Below are 7,500 nucleotides of genomic sequence, written 5' to 3' on the forward strand. Positions count from 1 at the left end.
GGCTCCGCCAGGCAGACGTATTCGCTCGTGCCCGAACACGAGGCGCTCTCCCCGGTCGCCAGCCGGGGGAGGTTCGTTAGCATTGGGAATCTCGTTCGTACGCAACAGCACGGACACTCGCCGTTTACCCAGACCGACCGTTCGACAAGCATATGCCTGGGGTGCACTTTTTCCATAAAACCAGCCTGTCTTTTTCTGGAGGTCTCGTACTTCCAGAGCTCCGACGGGGGCGTAATCTGGATTTTATATGCCCACCCAGAGCGAGTCTGAGTGGGACTCACGACGGTCTGATCAATGGTAGGGGGTGCTCTGTGTTTCGCACCACCACACTTGCCCTCTTCCATACAGCCCCGAAGGCCCGTTTTAGGACCGTCTTCCCTCCAGGTGGAGCTCCAGGGGGTGTCGGGTGAATCTGACTCTGGCCCAGGACGGGCCACCCTCCCTGGGCTGGCCAGGGAGGTCTGAGGGCATGGAGCTTTGGAACCACACCACGTCAGTGGACTTAGTCTATTTTTTTTCCCCAAGCTTTGGCACCAGAGCCGGACCACACCATGTGCGCTGGGCTCGTGCCCAGGAAAGATGCACCCTGCCTGGGGTTTCACTTTTTCCATAAAACCAGCCTGTCTTTTCCTGGAGGTCTCGTACTTCCAGAGCTCCGACGGGGCGTAGTCTGGATCTTATATGCCCACCCGGAGCGAGTCTGAGTGGGACTCACGACGGTCTGATCAATGGTAGGGGGGGTGCTCCGTGTTTTGCACCACCACACTTGCCCTCTTCCATACAGCCCCGAAGGCCCGTTTTAGGACCGTCTCCCCTCCAGGTGGAGCTCCAGGGGGTGTCGGGCGAATCTGACTCTGGCCCAGGACGGGCCACCCTCCCTGGGCTGGCCAGGGAGGTCTGAGGGCATGGAGCTTTGGAACCACACCACGTCATTGGACTTAGTCGATTTTTCTCAGAGCCGGACCCCCCCGCCATGTGCGCTGGGCTCGTGCCCAGGAAAGATGCACCCTACCTGGGGTGCACTTTACATAAAACCAGCCTGTCTTTTCCTGGAGGTCTCGTACTTCCAGAGCTCCGACGGGGCGTAGTCTGGATTTTATATGCCCACCCAGAGTGAGTCTGAGTGGGACTCACGACGGTCTGATCGCTGGTAGGGGTCCTCTGTGTTTGCCACCACCACGCTTCCCCTCTCTCATACATCCCCGAAGGCCCGTTTTAGGACCGTCTTCCCTCCAGGTGGAGCTCCAGGGGGTGTCGGGCGAATCTGACTCTGGCCCAGGACGGGCCACCCTCCCTGGGCTGGCCAGGGAGGTCTGAGGGCATGGAGCTTTGGAACCACACCACGTCATTGGACTTAGTCGATTTTTCTCAGAGCCGGACCCCCCGCCATGTGCGCTGGGCTCGTGCCCAGGAAAGATGCACCCTACCTGGGGTGCACTTTACATAAAACCAGCCTGTCTTTTCCTGGAGGTCTCGTACTTCCAGAGCTCCGACGGGGCGTAGTCTGGATTTTATATGCCCACCCAGAGTGAGTCTGAGTGGGACTCACGACGGTCTGATCGCTGGTAGGGGTCCTCTGTGTTTGCCACCACCACGCTTCCCCTCTCTCATACATCCCCGAAGGCCCGTTTTAGGACCGTCTTCGCTCCAGGTGGAGCTCCAGGGGTGGCGGGCAAATCTGAATCTGGCCCAGGACGGGCCACCCTCCCTGGGCTGGCCAGGGAGGTCTGAGGGCATGGAGCTTTGGAACCACACCACGTTATTGGACTTTGTCTATTTTTTTCCCCCAAACTTTGGCACCAGAGCCGGACCACCACACCATGTGCGCTGGGCTCGTGCCCAGGAAAAGATGCACCCTGCCTGGGGTGCACTTTTCAGAAAACCAGCCTGTCTTTTCCTGGAGGTCTCGTAACTTCCAGAGCTCCAGCGCGGCGTAATCTGGATTTTTTACATGCCCACCCAGAGTGACTCTGAGTGGGACTCACGACGGTCTGATCGCTGGTAGGGGTCCTCTGTGTTTGCCACCACCACGCTTCCCCTCTCTCATACATCCCCGAAGGCCCGTTTTAGGACCGTCTTCGCTCCAGGTGGAGCTCCAGGGGTGGCGGGCGAATCTGAATCTGGCCCAGGACGGGCCACCCTCCCTGGGCTGGCCAGGGAGGTCTGAGGGCATGGAGGTTTGGAGCCACCCCACATTTTTTGTACTTTGTCGTTTTTCGAGATCTGGGCTTCAGAGTCGAGCCCAGGCTCCGTTTCAAGGTGGGCATTGGGCTTCGTTCTTGCCCAGGAGACCCGCACCCTGCCTGGGATGCACTTTTCAGAGAAACCGGGCCGCCTTTTCCCGGAGGTTTTCGTGTTTTTCAGAGCTCCACCACAGCAGAGATTGAATCCTCTTCCCCAGCCAGAGTGCACCCTCTCTGGCTTGGGTGAGTGCCTTGAGTGCCCTGGAGGTCCGAACAGACAGCACGTTTATGGACTCTGTCTATTTTTCAAATTCGACTCCAGAGTCAAGCCGGCCAGGGGCTCTCTGAAGGCCCCTCTCTCCCTCATCCTCTACAAGAGCCCCAGGGTCCGTTTTAGGACCGTCTTCGCTCCAGGCGGAGCTCCAGGGGTGGCGGGGGAAATCTGAGTCTGGCCCAGGACGGGCCACCCTCCCTGGGCTGGCCAGGGAGGTCTGAGGGCATGGAGGTTTGGAGCCACCGCACCTTTTTTGGACTCTGTCGTTTTTCGAGATCTGGACTTCAGAGTCGAGCCCAGGCTCCGTTTCAAGGTGGGCATCGGGCTTTATTCGTGCCCATGAGACCCGCACCCTGCCTGGGATGCACTTTTCAGAGAAACCGGGCCGTCTTTTCCCTGGAGGTTTTCGTGTTTTTCAGAGCTCCACCACAGCAGAGATTGAATCTGCTTCCCCAGCCAGAGTGCACCCTCTCTGGCTTGGGTGAGTGGTGCCTTGAGTGGCCAGGGCCAACATCACCCACGGGCATCGGGCTTTATTCGTGCCCATGAGACCCGCACCCTGCCTGGGATGCACTTTTCAGAGAAACCGGGCCGTCTTTTCCCTGGAGGTTTTCGCGTTTTTCCAGAGCTCCACCACAGCAGAGATTGAATCTGCTTCCCCAGCCAGAGTGCACCCTCTCTGGCTTGGGTGAGTGGTGCCTTGAGTGGCCAGGGCCAACATCACCCACGGGGCATCGGGCTTTATTCGTGCCCAGGAGACCCGCACCCTGCCTGGGATGCACTTTTCAGAGAAACCGGGCCGTCTTTTCCTGGAGGTTTCGCGTTTTTCCAGAGCTCCACCACAGCAGAGATTGAATCTGCTTCCCCAGCCAGAGTGCACCCTCTCTGGCTTGGGTGAGTGCCTTGAGTGGCCAGGGCCAACATCACCCACGGGGCATCGGGCTTTATTCGTGCCCAGGAGACCCGCACCCTGCCTGGGATGCACTTTTCAGAGAAACCGGGCCGTCTTTTCCTGGAGGTTTCGCGTTTTTCCAGAGCTCCACCACAGCAGAGATTGAATCTGCTTCCCCAGCCAGAGTGCACCCTCTCTGGCTTGGGTGAGTGCCTTGAGTGGCCAGGGCCAACATCACCCACGGGGCATCGGGCTTTATTCGTGCCCAGGAGACCCGCACCCTGCCTGGGATGCACTTTTCAGAGAAACCGGGCCGTCTTTTCCCTGGAGGTTTTCGTGTTTTTCAGAGCTCCACCACAGCAGAGATTGAATCTGCTTCCCCAGCCAGAGTGCACCCTCTCTGGCTTGGGTGAGTGGTGCCTTGAGTGGCCAGGGCCAACATCACCCACGGGGCATCGGGCTTTATTCGTGCCCAGGAGACCCGCACCCTGCCTGGGATAGCAGATCGGTTTGTGTGAGTTCTGGTTGTGTGAGCGTTACCCTTCTACATCACCCCCATGGCCCGTTTTAGGACCGTCTCGGCTCCGGGCGGACAGCCGGGGGGCAGGGGGCGAATCTGCCTCCGGCCCGGGTCGGAGCACCCTCCCCGGGGCCGTGCGTGGAGACCCGTCGCGCCCGGAGCTCCCGTGCAACCCCACGTTTTGGACTTGGGTTTTGGAGCGAGCGAGCGGGGTCGAAACCCCGGGGGCCGAGCCGCCACGGAGCCCCCGAGCCCCGGGGACGAAGCCCCGGGAGCGAGGTCCCTCCGTGGAGGCGCGAGCCCCCGGAGCCCGGCCGCCCGCCCGGGGAGGAGAGCGCACGCTCCCCTACCCCTCAAAACCCACGTGGCTGGTTGCAGCAGACCCTGTGCACCGGAGGTTCCTCCAGGAGCGCGGGGCTGGGCGCTCCAAGCCCAAGTCATACAGGCAACCATGCCTCCCCGGGACTCCCCCTGCGAGCGGCGGCTGTTTGAAGGACGGTAACCCCACCGCACGGGGCTTCAAACGACCGTAGCTCGCCGAAGGCGGCTCCGATCGACGCCAAATTTTTGTCGGCTGGAGAACGGGACGAGACCTTTCGAATGAGACCGCCCCCAGCCCCGTGGGCCCCCGGGGGCCCGAGATACGGGCCCCCAAAGCGCCCCGGAAGCGGAAAAACGCAAATATCTCGCCGAAAAGTCGACGTGCCCGGCCGAGGCCGGGCTCATTCGAACCGTCTCGCCGAGCTGAACGCGTCCATATGCGTTTCGTCGTTTTTGGTCGAGTATTCGCGGAGATATCGGCCGAAAACCCTCGGCCGCGCTCTGAAATGGCGCCCGCCGATGACGTCACGATCCCGGGAGAAAATCGCCCGTATCTCCGCGACGCGAAGGCCCAGAGAGCTCAAATTTGGGTGGCGAGGTCCCACGGGGGCCCTCGCTCGAACCAGGGCGGCGGCGGGCCCCGGGGACGCCCCCTACCGGATCGCCGTTCGCCGGGACCCCCGACTTTGAACGGCTATAACTCGGGGACCCGGGCGAGTTGGACCTCGTGGGTGGGCTCTTTCGAAAGGCCCCGTCCGGCACTACGGTCGATTCGAGTTTGGGGAAGATTGGCCCAGGGGTTCGCGAGATATAAGCCAAAAACGCCGCGCCTTTGACCGGGCCTAACTCCCTGACCCCGAGGCCCCCGGGGACGCGGGTGGCCTCTTTGGATAGGGCCCCTCGAGGCCTTGGGAAGACCCGAGTTTGAAATTTTTTCGCCCGGCCGTCTTCGAGATATCGGCGAAAAACGGAATCTTCCCGTCTTGTGGGTGTGGGTGTCTCCGGGGGGCGGGGGGACTTCCAGGACCCCGGGGGGGGCCACCTGGCCGTGCCCGAGGACGGTGCACCTCCCTGGGTGTGCCGTCAGAGCCTCCGGGGCCCCCGGAAGTCCCCGCCCACTGCACGTTTTCGGACTTTGAGGGATTTTCGGGCCCCGAATTCGAACGCCCGTAGCTCGGGGACCCGGCGGCCCAGAGACACCGGACTCGGGTCAAGTGTGGCGTCCCGGCGGGCCCCTCGCAAAGAGCCCGCCCCCGAGCTCCGGGGCCCCCGGGTCCCGGAGAAAAGGGGCCCGACGTGTCGGGGGGGCGCCTGGGAAGGAAAGGTCCCAGGGGCCCGGGGGAGGCGGGGTCCGAGAGGGCCCGTGGGGAGCCCCCGACACCCGAAAGGGCGAGCCGCTGGGACCTCCCCTCTCCGAGATACGGGCCGTTTTCTCCGAAAGTCGCCCGCGCGTAACGGGGCCCATCTCGGGACCGGGAGGTCCCAGCGGCTCGCGGCGGCGGGTGCGGGGCCCGCTCTCGGGGACCTTGCTCCTCCCGCCGTCCCGAGCCACGGGGACCTTCCGGTCCCGAGATACGGCCACTTCCTGTCCAGCTTTGACCGGGTGTAACTCGAAAAGTAAGCCGAGTTGGGGCTCCACACTCGGGGGTATTGGGGGCCTCTAGGAGGGCCCCCCACGCCGGGTGTATGGGGCCCCAACTCGGCTTGGTTCCGGAGATATGGCCCTTTAAAGTTTCAACTTTGACCGGGTGTAACTCGAAAAGTAAGCCGAGTTGGGGCTCCACACTCGGGGGTATTGGGGGCCTCTAGGAGGGCCCCCCACGCCGGGTGTATGGGGCCCCAACTCGGCTTGGTTCCGGAGATATGGCCCTTTAAAGTTTCAACTTTGACCGGGTGTAACTCGAAAAGTAAGCCGAGTTGGGGCTCCACACTCGGGGGTATTGGGGGCCTCTAGGAGGGCCCCCCACGCCGGGTGTATGGGGCCCCAACTCGGCTTGGTTCCGGAGATATGGCCCTTTAAAGTTTCAACTTTGACCGGCTGTAACTCGAAAAGTAAGCCGAGTTGGGGCTCCACACTCGGGGGTATTGGGGGCCTCTAGGAGGGCCCCCCACGCCGGGTGTATGGGGCCCCAACTCGGCTTGGTTCCGGAGATATGGCCCTTTAAAGTTTCAACTTTGACCGGCTGTAACTCGAAAAGTAAGCCGAGTTGGGGCTCCACACTCGGGGGTATTGGGGGCCTCTAGGAGGGCCCCCCACGCCGGGTGTATGGGGCCCCAACTCGGCTTGGTTCCGGAGATATGGCCCTTTAAAGTTTCAACTTTGACCGGCTGTAACTCGAAAAGTAAGCCGAGTTGGGGCTCCACACTCGGGGGTATTGGGGGCCTCTAGGAGGGCCCCCCACGCCGGGTGTATGGGGCCCCAACTCGGCTTGGTTCCGGAGATATGCCCGTTTGAAGTTGCAACTTCTACCCAGTCTAATAATCCCAAAATAATAATTAAATAAAAAAAAAAAATAATAATAAAAATAAAAATAAGCCGAGTTGGGGCTCCACACTCTGGGCCTGGGGGGCACCACTAGGAGATCCCCCTGTGCCCAGAGCGTGGAGCCCCGAATCGGCTTTCCACACCACTCACACCGGTTTCTGACTACCTTAAGAGAGTCATTGTTAGTCGCGCAGTTTACCCGACTCTGGGAACCGGGGCTTTGGGCTTGGGGGAGACCCACCGCTCGCCCCCTAACACGTCGGGGGGGACCAGGGGGCACCCGCCTGGACCCCCTCAGCCCCACTTCGGAGAACCAGAACGCTGGCCAGGGACCCCCACGGCGGTTGAAGTTTGAACTTCTACCCGGTGCATCCCGAAAAATTGAAAAAAATAAAATAAAATAAGATTAAAATAATAATAATAATAATAATAATAATAATTTTTAAAAAATAAGCCGAGTTGGGGCTCCACACTCTGGGCCTGGGGTGGACCACTAGGAGATCCCCCTGTGCCCAGAGCATGGAGCCCCAACTCGGCTTTCCACACCACTCACACCGGTTCCTGCCTACCTTAAGAGAGTCAAAGTTACTCCCGCAGTTTACCCGACTCTGGGAACCGGGGCTTTGGGCTTGGGGGAGACCCACCGCTCGCCCCCTAACACGTCGGGGGGACCAGGGGGCACCCGCCTGGACCACCTCCTGCCCGACTCGGAGAACCAGAGCTCTGGCCAGGGACCCCCGCGGCGGTTGAAGTTTGAACTTCTACCCGGTGCATCCCGAAAAATTGAAAAAATAAAATAAGATAAAAAAAAATAAATAAAATAAT

This window comes from Pimephales promelas, chromosome 2 (genome assembly GCF_988280905.1).
Source record: "Pimephales promelas chromosome 2, fPimPro1.hap1.1, whole genome shotgun sequence".
NCBI classification, from domain to species: domain Eukaryota; kingdom Metazoa; phylum Chordata; class Actinopteri; order Cypriniformes; family Leuciscidae; genus Pimephales; species Pimephales promelas.